Source organism: Podarcis liolepis (genome assembly GCF_965112155.1).
Source record: "Podarcis liolepis genome assembly, chromosome: 5".
NCBI classification, from domain to species: Eukaryota; Metazoa; Chordata; class Lepidosauria; order Squamata; family Lacertidae; genus Podarcis; species Podarcis liolepis.
The window spans coordinates 59,489,076-59,502,669 of NC_139556.1; the positions used below are offsets into that span (position 1 = coordinate 59,489,076).

Consider the following 13,594-nt stretch of genomic DNA (forward strand, 5'->3'; position numbering starts at 1 on the left):
CGCTCCTGCGTTTATAAATTCCACTCCTAATTTTTTGTTAACCAGTATATGTTTGTGTTTTTTGGCTACATGGGTCTCCTGGCAGCAAATCACATCGCATTTTTTATTTCTCAGGACTTTCTCTATTTTATTTCTTTTTGCTTTTTCATTTAAACCGTTAACATTCCATGTTAGAAAAGTTAAAGACATTGCTAAAATTATATATCGGGTTTATTCAAAACTTTCAATTCCTGACTTCTTCCTCCTCTTCCGTATTCCCCTCTTCCACCTCACCCTCCTCCTCCTCCCCCCCCGCTCCCCCGGCCCCCCCTCCCCCCCTCGCGGTCCCGCCCCCCCCTCCTCCTCAGTTCTTCCGTTTCCTACGACCTGTCTATCTGTTGCTCTGTCTTCCTTTTTTCCCAACTCCCTTTCATATCTTCTCAAAAACTTTTCTATCTCTAATGGATTGGTCAGTTTAAATCTTTTGTCCTTAAAGAAAAAAGCAATTCCTTCGGGGAATTCCCATCTAAATTGTTTTAAATGGTTTAATAAAATTGAAGCTGCAATCTTATGTGCCCTTACTTGAGAGCAAGTCACAATGAACTCACTGATCTGACGTGTATGGGAATGTTTAGGAGTGTCTGAACAAGTTTCTTTGTTTTCTATTAAATTTTATTTGTCATGTGGCACAATCTGTCTGGATTCCTTCATGTGAAATAGTGGCTCAGTTTGCGTGACTCATTGAACCATAGTTGAAAACAAGCACTGCTTTAATGTGAATGTGCAGCATGCGGGTGCAATTTCTACTCCTGCAGGGAAGTAAAGCCAGAGTCTGACTTGTCACTATATCCAAACTCAGAGACCTGGTTTGTTTCCCTCAACCCACAATCTACTCAAGCTATAACTAGTGGCTCTTTCATATTTTTACAAGACCAAACCTTGGCTACTGCACATGGTTTGTTTTGGAGAAAAACTAACCATGAGCTTGGGTTCAGATGTCACAACAAGCCAGGATGGGGTCACCTCCAGAATGTCAGCATGCTGTGGGAAGGATTCAAGTACATATCACAACTTTAGGTTTGCGTAATTAAAGTGGATTAAAGTGCTTTGTCACCCAAGCCCAACAAATCCACTTAAAGACAGCAACAACAAACCTTTTGTGGCTTAGGAAAGCATATAACTACCAAACAAGCAAATCAGGATTAATGCTTATTGTCATACAAAACAAATCAGAGTGAATGTACAATAAAGGCCAGATATAATCTAATCTCTGCATAAGCAAATCTGCATGAATGCTTAATATATAGCTTGTCTGGCTGCAGCAGCAGCAGGAGGAGTCAGGGAGGAGCAAAGGAAGATTCCCCCCCCCCGGAAACTGTATGTTCACATTAAATAATAAACTATGGATTTTTAGCTATGGTTAATGTGATGGGTAAACTGGGCCACTGATTGTTCTTTGGCCCACTCTCTTTCACATATCACGTTGTGAATCATTAGAAGGACCAGGGCATAATACCAGCTTGCAGCAGAGAGGATGCTGAAGTGCCTTGCAGTCACAGTGGTGCAGCTACAATTAGCCCAGGCACAATTCAATGCCATCTCATATAGTGGATATTGTTCTGTGAATGTTTGATTTGTGGAGGCCCAAAGGGCATTGTGGGGTGTGAACCCCCAATTCTGCATTTGCTATTGCCATCTGAGATTATCACACATTTTGGATAAAATGACTGTGGATTTTGAAGGAGGTAATCCTCCAGTCATGGAGATATATGACATGGGATATACTCAAGCTTTTTCTGGGGTTCATGGACACATACCTGTAAACGTTAGCGCTTTTAAAAGTTTTCTGATTAAGCTGTGTTTGGATCTTCTGTGCAAACAAGGAATTGGAGACTCGGAAACTAGTAACCCAAGGAAGCACTGTGCAGCAGATTGGGAAGTGATATGGACTGTGACATGGGGGCTGACTGTGCTGTGCTTTTGGTCTGACAAGTCCAGTGGACTTGATTTTGTTACTGTCAGTCAAAGGTTAAGAAGAGCGTGTGGTGCATATTCCTTTGACAATCTTGACAAACAGCCTTTGACGAGCCGAGCTGTTGTGTTTACCCGCCTTGCATTTATCTAATTGCCTTTGAATCTAGTTATACTGGCCTTTCTTTGTCATTAAGGTCTTGTTTACAAGTCTTGGGTGACAATGATTTTTTTAGAGGCTTGGTTTGGTATAGCAACTCTGAATAGGCAGCCTTGTCTTACATGTGCTGTGTTCACTGACGCTATTGTCTTAGAATCTAATACTTACATCCTGAAGCAAATCCAGCATATCAGGTTGAAGTAGTCACACCAGTATCCCCCCTCTGGGCGATGGGTTCTCTTTTCCTTCCTTTGTATGGTGCACGGGTGCTAGCTGCTGTAAGGCTAATAACAGATGATAAGGTAAGGCTATCAATGGCTACTAGGCACAATGACTTTGTTCCACTGCCACTGTTCAGTAAGCCTCTGAATATTAGTTGCTGGGAATCACAAGTGCTCAGGTCCTGTTTGTGGACTTCCTACAGATATCTGGTTGGCCACTGTGAGAACAGCATGCCTGACTGATCCAGCAGGGCTTTCCTTAATGTTCTTATGAGTTAAGCTAGCCCTTAACTGTTAAGGACTCAAATCAGTTTAGACTTCAAAAACGTGAGGTTGAAATGGAAGAAGAAGAAGAAGAGTTTGGATTTGATATCCCACTTTATCACTACCGTAAGGAATCTCAAAGCGGCTAACAATTTCCTTTCCCTTCCTCCCCCACAACAAACACTCTGTGAGGTGAGTGAGGCCGAGAGACTTCAGAGAAGTGTGACTAGCCCAAGGTCACCCAGCAGCTACATGTGGAGGAGCGGAGACACGAACCCAGTTCGCCAGATTATAGGACTACCGCTCTTAACCACTACACCACACTGGTTCTTGACTGGACTGAGAGTTGCTCAGATTAGTTATGACATCAGTCTTTCCTTTCACAACTGAGTGGTGCCCCATGTAAAAAGTTTTCTTTTAAATTTGATTCCTATAAAGGTTAGTTGGAAAGTTAATTTTGAGAGGGAATCTATCTTGAGTTATGCCACCTGGACAGGATAGGACCAATGTTAAACCCTCTCTCACACACACACTTGGAGCACAACATGACATTGGTTGTGGGGGAGGAAATAGTGGGAAAAACTATTGGTGCAGTAGTGGTAGCCTTGTATTTGGGGTGAGACTATCACTGGCAGAACACCAGCAATGCAAAATTTGAAGAATGGAAGGGAAATGTGAAAAATCCTACGCCCACTCCTGTCTCTTGCAATGGGATAACCTTTTGTTTACAATCAAGATGATGAAAGTTTTCACGTTCCATTGAAATTAATGGGAGTAGTCCCAGCCTTAACAGCACCTTTCTTCACTTCCACAGCTACAAGGATTTTGATTAACCCTGCACTTGATCAGACCATCCTCATGCAAGGCATTCTGCTGGTGTAATGCCAAGAAAATATGCAATGGGAAATCCACATGTTTCTATTAGAGAAATTCTGTCTTCTGAAATGAAGATTCTGTCTTCTGTGACTCTCTCATAAGTTGTTCCTGGAGGTTGATTCTGAGCCAATCATTAATGTTGCATAGATACAGCCCTGTCTCAACGTGCCACCAGAAGAGGTACTTCTGGGAAATCCCAAAATTGATTGCAGTATGCTATTCTGAGGAATTTCCAGGTTAGAAGAACTATTTGGTTTTTAAAGGATGACTAGGATTGGGTTGCCCACATTGTGTTTCCAAAGTCTGAGAATCCCATCAAGTTATCATATATAACTAAGACAGTGAGCTATGAATCAATGAGTCTTTGTTTGAGTCTTGTCTTTACTGTTAACTCACTGGGTGCCCTTAGTCAGGGTAATCAACATGGTTCCCTCCAGATGTTGATGGACTCCAACTCTCATCAGCTCCAGCTAGCATGTCCAATGTTAAGAGATGATAGAGCTGTAGTCCAGCAAAATCTGGAAGACCACAGACTTTCCACCTGTGCCTTAGGCATATCACTCTCTCTTTATCAACTTGTTTTTCTCTCCACAACCAGTATCCTCTTCAATATGGGGGATAATAATACTGATTTAATATAAAGGTTGAAAGAATTGCAACTAGATAATGCATGCACAGTGTTTTGAATGCTTGAATGCAATATACCAGTGTTAAGTATTATTATTAATGGCATTGAGTTTAATAGTACAGATATGATCTAGTTAAATCCTGAAAAATGAATCTCCAAGTAAAAAACATCTAACTTGTTCAATGGTCCAGTAATCAGTCTTCCACAAGTAATTCCTTGATGTACCAAAGACAACAAATAACCTTGGTCTTACTACAATGTATAGATAACTGATCTTTCCTGCAATAATTTCCCAAAGCTGTCAGATAGTGTCTCGTCAAAATTGCCTGGGAAAATGAAAGTTGAATTCATGTCATCCCTAAGGAATATATCTTGTAAGTATATAGAAACAAACAGTTACTATTCAGAGAGAACATTGTTGCAGCTCAGTGGTAGAGAACATGCTTTGGGGTGATGGGGGGCAGAAGATTTTTCCAAAATGGTACATTTTTCACAAGACATTTTCTGCATCGTAGGTTCATTAGTACCAACAAATGGCTGCAAACTGCAATTACAATATTAGTCAAACTTTGAAGTTTCAGTATTTTTAGCTGTTACTAAATGCAAATAAAATAAAAACACTAAATTGATAGAGCATTGGATCCCACCCCTTGCAACCCCCCCCCCGCCCCGATGCACAATATGTTCTTCATGCAGAGAGTCCAAGGCTCAATCCTAAGCTACTCCAGGTAGGGCTAGGAAAGACTTCTGCCTGAAACCTTTGAGATGGTGCCAGTGTCAACAGTGCTGTGCTGGAGGCACCAATGGCTTGATACGATACGATATCTTTATTGTCATTGTCCCATACAGAACAATGAAATTGAAAATCTACATAAGACATTCAAAAACCCCTGAAAACTCTGAAAACCCATTTTAAAATACAATATACTATAGAGACTCCTTATGCTGCATTTAGAATCAGAATTGCATTTACGTAGATGTAAAAACTGTTTCTCAGGCGGGTAGTCCTGGTCTTTATAAACCTATACCTTCTTCCAGAAGGCAGAAGCTGAATGAGATCATACTTGAGCAAGTATGGCAGCTCCCCATGTTTCTGTTTAGTTCAGAAGTTGTTATTAATCTCATTATTGTAATTCAGTCTTTATTGGTTTAAAATCAACATAGACACACAAGGAAAACTTAGAAAAAGAAAAAAAGGAAGGAAACAGAACAAAAAAACCACAGTACATCTCTTGCAAGGGGGAAAAAATAGAACAGTACATCACGAATATACAATTTTAAAAAATATTTTTGTGTAGTTCAGAGTTTTATGGGTGGGAATGCCATCTTCCCCAGGCAAGGGAAATTATTTTATTCTGTGAACCGCTCTGAGACCTCTGGGTATAGGTCGGTATATAAATTTAATAAAACAAATACCGTACTTTTCTGTGTATGTTTTTTAACCAGAAAATTAGGTTTAAAATTGGGGCTTGTCTTATACACTGGTAGTGCTGAGGGGTGTTTTCTTAATTTGGAGTCCCCAAAAATAGGGGGTGTCTTATACATGGGGGCGTCTTAGACACAGAAAAATATGGTAAATAAAAATTAAGGGTTTAAACACCTCTTTATCTATTATAAGTAGTGCAGTCCTAATCATGTCAGCTCAGAAGGAAGTTGTATTGAATTCAATAGGTCTTACCCTCAGGTAATTGGGATTTGGATTACAACTTGAATCCTTTATAATGTCCTGGTTATCAGTGGCACTAGCTGAAGAGTTTAAAGCTTAGAAACCATTTTCTCAGGCCAAATTAGAAGTGTTTGCCACGAGTCAATTCTTGTTATCACAATTGTGATCAACTAGCTTCCAAGATGCTTAAGCGTCATTTCATCTAGCTGGGTGCTTGACTTCTTCACAAAATTGTTTCTGAAAATGGCATTTCTTAATTTTCGCTACCACCTTATATCCTTACTTCCTAGCTCTCAAATTGTTCAGCACAGTCTCTGAGTTAGATCATTTAAGCCCCCTAGCTGATTGTTCCATTGCTTTTTTCGAGCTCATTCTATTAAAATCAATACAAATTGTTTGGCACCTTTTCCAAATCCCCCAAGAGCAGTGTGATTAAGTTTTGATGTTGGTGCTCACCTGCTTCTATCACTCATTCTGGATCATACCACATTGATTTTTGGGTGGGTGTAACATACAGTAATTGTTAATAATAATAAAAGTAAACATTTATAATAATAAAGCTGCTTTTATTAACATTTTTTGAAGTGGGAAGAGATGGATCAGAACTGCCCACATAAAAAAAAATCAGAGAATGCTCTCCTGGAATGGTTCAAAATGTGGTTTTATAAGAGGTGCACATTTATTTTTGGATTTTCTGAGCACTAGGTAATTTTGGGTTTACAGAGGGGGAAAGTGTGAGGTAGAAGTTGTATACAGTGAAGAACTGTAGGACACAGGGGAATTAATTGGCACACAAGGGGTAGACAATCCACAATTAACTGAGGTGTGAACAGGTCCTAAGTGGACCCATAGGATCATCCTGTTTGAGGGTTAAGTAGTTGAGGGAGAGAATGGAAGGATATGTTTCTGTTCAGATTTACAACCTGGAGGAGAGACTCCTCAGTGGGGTCATATGGAGTCTATATCTAGGCATATCCTCTAGCCTCCAGGGGCAAAGTCGACAAATTCCTCTCCCGTGCAAAGATGCTCTGCAAAGACGTGGGTGGATGGAAATTGCCCTTCTATCATCGCTTCATCATCTTAACACAAAATGCGTTAAAATATGCTAAGTGGAGGAACTAATCTGCTTTAAGTGGTTTTAGATCTGCAACTCTGAATCATTGGCTGAATTAGATAATATACTGGTACACACAAGACATGCCTCTTGGAAGCTTCTCCTGAAGCCTCTCTAGTACCTGTTATGGGGTCACAAATCCTTTTCTCTTGGGATCCTGGATACCCAGGGTTGGCAGTACTGCCCGCTCCCCAACCTGGACAGGAGGCGGGTTTTTTTTTGCGGGGTATGGATTATGTGCACTCTGCACGTGCCCAGAGAGCTGCCTTCTTATTTTTGTTCTCAATTACTTCACACCTTTCCGGGCCGAATCTTGGCCCTCAAGACCGGTTCCGGTGTTCCTTTTTAAAATTCCAATTATTTTTGAACCCAGCCCCTGCCCCCAACCCCGCAAGCCCCCTCCTTTCCCCTGGCCTGGCTGGCTGAGGGTTTCAGGGTGCCCGTGCTGGGCTTGGGAAGCCGTGCTGAGGGAGCCCGCTAGATGGCGGCACAGAGAGCCTCGCGCGGGTTTCCTCGCTCGCTTCCCAGCTGCGGCTTCTCGCCTCGGTGGCGGCGGCCGCTCATTCGGCACCGGCTCGGACCGCGAGCGGGAAGGCGAATGCGGGCCGGGGGTGTCTGGCGGGCGCGAGAGCGAGCGAGCCGTGTGGGACCCGCGGGCAGCGGCCGGAGCGCAGGTGAGAGACAGAGGGGGGCGGCCGCGCGTGGAGAGGGAGACGAGGCCGTGTGATATCTATACGTGTGTGACAGAGTGCGCGTGAGAATGGGCGTCTAATTGGGGGGCACTCTAGAGTAGGAGGCGGTGGACAAAGAGGGCTCCTCGGAATATGCGGCTGCGGGAGGCTTGGAGGGCTACGGTCGTCTGAAGGCTGATTGAGCATTGCTGCCTGCAAGCGCAGGAGGGGTGTGTGTGTAAGAGAGCGATCTTGAGCTTACGGCGAGGCGGAATATAATGTGTAGTGGGGGGGCTCTGCGCTGGTCACGTATCTGGACCAGGCTTTGGGGTACGTGGGGGGGCGTTCTGAGGAGTTAGGATATGGCGGGCAATTGGGGCATCGTGAGAGAAAAGGGGCTGGGGCATTCTGGAGGTCAGGGCATGGGGGGGAGAGGATAGGGACGTGGAGGGGAGCAGGCTGAGGTGTGGGGAGCGGACGAGAGGATCTGGGCCAGCCTGGGGCGGTGGGAGCTGCTGCTGGAGATGGAAGCTGCGAGGTGTGCCTCGAGGGCAATCTGCAAGAAGTGGGCTCCATGCTGCGGGCTTGCAACATCGGCTGGGGCTTTAGGGAGGCGGGATTGTTTAGTTATGGAAGCATCTGGTAAGGAAATCGGGAGCGGGCATTGTAGAATACGGAGGCTGGACTAGAGGGGTAAGGTAAGTGGCCCACCGTGGTGGAGCAATCCGTGGGGCAGGATGTGGGATGCTTTAGCGCCCACCCAAGGGCTCATCTGGGTCAGGTCAGACATTGGAAATGGTGCAGGGTAGGCTGAAGAAGTCTTGGGGGGGTGGGGGTCTGCAGCCATTCTCTTCTAGACTCTGGGACTTAATGGACTTACACTCCTCCTCACCTTAAGATGTGATTGTGGCAAGTCGACCCTGCTGCATTTCTGGCCCTCATCTGCTGAATGGGGCACCAAACAACTGCCTCAAAGTCCTGCCCTGAGAGCGCAACTCTTTCTGTGTGTGGAAATGGGGGGGGGGGGCAGGGCAAGAACAACATTATGCAATCTCCGGGGCCATGATTTTGTGTAGTAGGGGTGGGATTTAAAGGTACAACTATGGAATAGTAGGTAGGAATACTAGACTGAGAAGGCTATTCTGGAGTGGAGCAGGTTGCTGAGTTGCCATTTCGATGGAGGTTCCTGACTACTGGATATATGGGAGGAGTGGGCTGTGGAAGAGGCCGATTAAGCCTCGATTAAGGGCTGGGGAATATATGGTGGGAAGTGGAGTGTGCATAGCAATGGGCAGAGGGATCAGCTGACTCAAATGTCAAATATAAGGATCAGCATGGGGTGTCTGATGTGAAGTGGTCTTGCAAAATCAATGATGTCCCTAATGGTGTGTAGCTGTCACCCTGTGGAATAAGTCACAGTCTTGTGTCCCACTGAAATACAAGGGATCTGGAAGCCTGACCAACTTGTTCAGGTGATAGAAGGTATGTCAGCCAAAGGGACTGTGTGTCAATAAATAGGATGTGTACATATGGCTATGAGGGCCACTTGATAAATGCAATTTCCCTTATAAAGCTGAACATGTGTAAAAAATCATGTGTGTAATTTAAGTGGGAAGCTGCAGTGGATTCCCAGTGAAAGCAAACTAGTGTGTAATTGTCACATTTCTCTTTCCGCCACACTGGTATAATGTAATAAGGAAAACACTGAACTGGCTCTCAGGTACCTTAAGAGTGGAGCAAGTTGTTTTGTATGTGCAAGATATCTTATGAAGACTCTGGTATTGAAGTCACCAGCTTCTAAACGTTTCCAATGAAGTTCACAGACTCAAATTGTCCTTCTCACTATCTCAGTTGGTTGAGCATGAGACTCAATCTCAAGGTTGTGGGTTTGAGCTGCACATTGGCAAAAGATTCCTGCATTGCAGGGAGTTGGACTAGATTACCCTCATGGTCACTTCCAACTCTACAATTCTATGATTTCTATGAAATCTTCTTCAGCACCATCTTAGGCATGTCTGCTCAGTAGTGAGTTCTATTAAATTCAATGGGACTTACTCCCAGGTTAAATGTGTTTAAGGTGGATCAAGTTTTATTTTGAATGACAGCTAGAAGTCTGTGTCTTTCTCTGTATTTATAGCCTTTGACCTGCTGGGTTCCAGGAGGTTTTTGTCAGTTCAAATGGCTTGGTGAGCTAGACTTAGCCAGTCCTTTAGTTCTATCAATTGGGTCTTCAAAGTCATTTTTTTGTCTTAGCTCAGAAGGTTCTGTATGCCATTGCTGCTTTTGAGGAGGGGGTAGTGAACTAGACATTCAGAGTGCTGAAGTCCTTTCATCAACACCAGCATAAAACTTGCAAAGTAGCTGAGGAGGAAGGAAAAGTGTAGATTTCTCTGAAAGATTGAGAGATAATAATACTTAATGAAGCTACTCTATTATGACCAACAGTATGAAGGGCTGCTACATGTGTGCTGATTCCCTTCTTCCTCAACCTGTTCCTATTTTTAATGTAAGGTCTCTAGAACTGATGTATTAAATTAGGATTTGAACTTTATGCTGATTTCTTTTTTCTTTTTTTTACCCAAATGCATTGTTAAATAGATCCTACATTTTGCCAGGTTCACTGCAGGTTCTGGCCTGTGTAGATTTTTTAAAATGCCGTACAGTATATCTCTTTTCTTTTTAATTTCTTTAGTCTGGGGAGGGGTGAAAGCACCCCTTTTTGTTGCAGAATCTGTTTGTCTTAACAGCTTGCAAAATGCACAACGAGTCCCTTGTGCTGCACTATTTAATTTTTATATTATTTCTTCTTACAAATCCACCTGAATGTTCCCTTTTGGAAATGTAATGGGTTCTAGTAGTAGTGCGATTTATTTAGTGGCTTTTGGCTGGCTGGCTGTAGTAAGAAGAAACCACCAGAAGCACTCAAAATAATTGATGCCCATCTACTCTGGGCTATGGAAGTGAAAAGCTATGTTACTCACAGGGCTTTCTTTGGGAACCAGGCACTGCAAGTCTGTCTTAGCATCTCAGCAAGTAAGACTTCTGGCAGCTGCAGGAATGGCTTTAATGCAGTCTTTAAAATCCTGCTTCTAAGAGATCTGCCTGAAAATGGACAGTTCTGTGTGATGACTGATGAATTTATAGTAGCAAGGCATGGTTTGGCTTTGTCCTGTTGGGATAAAAGGTGCCATTTTGAAAAGGTGACTTCAGATTGATAGTTGCAAAGAATAAAAGATTGACAATCCTGGCACTGCAGTACCTGCTTTGCAATTGGAGCCATGCCATATAGGTCACATCCTTTGACAAGGGAATCCTTGCAACAACTGTGGAAAGCAGGATTGGGGGACCTCAGGCCCAGGGGCCAAATGCAGCCCTCCAGGTTTCTCTGTCGGGCCTCTGGGACTCCTCCCAGTCCCCAGGACTCTTCTGAACTACCCCACTCTTTGCAACCTCCTCGTGGGTTTTTGCCTGGCTAGAAGGTGTAATGAACTGATTATGCTTTTTGCTAATGGAGGTTAGAGAGAGAAGTGAGTGTGAAGAAATTAGCTTACTATACAAAGGTAAAACTGCTCTGTCAACCTCTAACTCAGGCACCACCTATTTCTGGTACATGGCCCCCAAAAGGCCAGCCAGAAGGGACTGTGGCCCTAAGACTGAAAAAGGGGCCACATCCAAGCTGTAAAGTAAGCCAGTGTTGTTCTTTCCCTCTATTACTGAAATGGAGAGGCTGAAACTGAGAGACAATGGCTTACTTCCTGGGGAATGAGTGGCTATTTGAACCAGTGGACTACCAGCCATGCCCCTAACACATCTGTATCAACAGATTTGGAAGAGCCATCTTGCCCATTTGGGGAAATGCTAATCATAGAATTGTAGAGTTGGAAGGGACTCCAAGAGTAATCTATTCCAACTCCCTGCATTACGGAAATCTCAGTTAAAGCATCCATGACAGATGGCCACCCAACCTCTGCTTAGAAACCTCCATTGAAGGAGGAGAGTCCACAAGCTCCCGAGGGAGTCTGTTCCACTGTCAAACGGCTGTTACCATCAGAAAGTTCTTCCCAATGTTTACTCAGAATCTCCTTTCCTGTAACTTGAAGATAATGGTCTGGGTCCTATCCTCCAGAGCAGGAGAAAACAACCATCTTCCATGTGACAGCCCTTTAGATATTTGAAGATGGCTATCATATCTCCTCTCAAGTGTCCTCTTTTCCAGGGTAAACATACCCAACTCCCTCAACCTCAATAATATCCTCTTATTATTTGGCTACACTGATACTGGGATAAAAGCACTGCACAGTTGGCTCCCTCTAATATCACTGACCAACTTTTTCACCCAAACAACAGAATAAGAGAGAAGCTGTAGGAGAACCAATGAGTGGATAATTTTCATTGGTAAAATATTAGCTGGGTGGGAATGAGGGAAACATTTTCACAGGTAAATTGGACTGGTGGGGGGGGGGCAACAGCTGCTTTTCTTAAATACATGGTCCCAGCTGAGATGGGGCTCCCCCCATGGCTGCTTTTGGCTAAAATACAGATAGGTGAACCAAAGATGGATCTCTTTTATCTTGTCTAGTTTGGCCCTGAGGCTCTATTTATAACTGCACAGTACTTTATTGTTTACTCAGTCACACTAAGTTCAATGAGACTTATAATACATAGTATTGCAGTCTGAAAAGCCCTGTGTCAGACTAGAAGGTTTCTTTTTGAAGGTCAGTAGCAGCTAAAGGATTTCGACACATAATAGAGGTTTACCCAACCTGTGTTTAGAAACCTCTAATGAGATGGATAAATCAGTCTGCGTCCAATTTGTGCAATTGCCCACCAATTATTTTGTTTCTTTATTATATTTAACCTACATCTATCTTCCTGTAATTTAAATTAATTCTGGTTACCTGCAGTTGCTGTGGAGACCAACTGGTTTTCAAGGTGTTTAAAGCGTTTAAAGCACCTATTTGTATCTTAAACTGCTGTTCTATTGCTTTGCCCTTCCTCTCACACCCCTTCATCTTGTCATCCCCTCTTTCTCCAGCCTAAATATGCTGAGTTCTTGTGACTGCTCACCCCTCTTCCTATCTACCACCTCTCTCTTAAGTCCACATGCAATTAAGTTCCACTGGCACTCTGGCGTGTCTTTCCAGACAAAATTGGCTTATATAGCACAATAAATGCATAATTATTGTAAATGTGCAACTGATATTCATCGGTTGTGCTGGATTCCTTGTCTTTCAAGGTACTGTCTTTGTTGTGGATTGAGTGAATATTGGAGAAAATGGCAAATACTGTATCAGTATTTAGATACGGGGAAAATGCAATTCATTCCCTGCTAATTATGTTATAAACTTGCCCAGTGGCATTAGGCAAGATGCTATTTCAAACCCCTATTGTATCTGGATTATGCTATGTGTGTGTGTGGTAATATTGAGCAACCTGCTTCCTCTTTAACCAGGCCTTTGGCTGATTGACATCTGATGTCCTTTTAAAATGTGTTGTGGAAGGGAGGAGTATTGCTTAGCCTTTGTTTTTGTTTTTATTATGTATTTTCTGTTTTTCATATTGTGACTTTATGTTGTGAACTGCTCTGAGATCTACGGGTATAGGGGCAAATTTAATAAACAAACAAACAAACAAACAAACAAACAAAAATAAATAAATAAATAAATAAATACAGGGTTGTATGGAATATTCCAAGCTAGTACAGTGTTATCTTGGTTCCCAAACTTAATCTGTTCCGGAAATCTGTTCCAAAACCAAAGTGTTCTAAAACCAAGGCGTGCTTTCTCATATAAAGTAATGCAAAATGGATTAATCTGTTCCAGACTTTTTAAAACAACCCCCAAAACAGCAATTTTGCTAGGTTTTTGTTTTTGTTTTGCTACAGTTTTCTTAACCCTATCCAAATTACCGTAGGTTCTTTGAGCTTTAGCTGCAAGCCCCTGACACAAGTAATACAGTCATGCCTCGGGCTGAAGTAGCTTCAGGTTGAGCGTTTTCGGGTTGCGCTCCGCGGTGACCCAGAAGTAACAGAGTGCGTTACTTCC

At 43.0% G+C, this 13,594-nt stretch overlaps 1 protein-coding gene across 4 annotated transcripts in view; it reads left to right on the forward strand.

Annotated features, from left to right (window-relative positions):
• Window positions 1-7,345: 7,345 nt before the first annotated feature.
• SEMA4G (semaphorin 4G) overlaps window positions 7,346-13,594 on the forward strand; it is a 97,889-nt gene continuing 91,640 nt past the window's right edge. Inside the window, exon 1 of one of the 4 annotated variants that reach the window (XM_083505138.1) lies at window positions 7,346-7,553. The gene's annotated coding sequence lies outside the window, so the exon portion shown is untranslated. Of the gene's footprint in view, window positions 7,554-7,820; window positions 8,116-8,901; window positions 9,033-13,594 lie in introns of those variants that run through there. The other 3 variants (XM_083505140.1, XM_083505136.1, XM_083505139.1) reach the window with 3 other exon arrangements.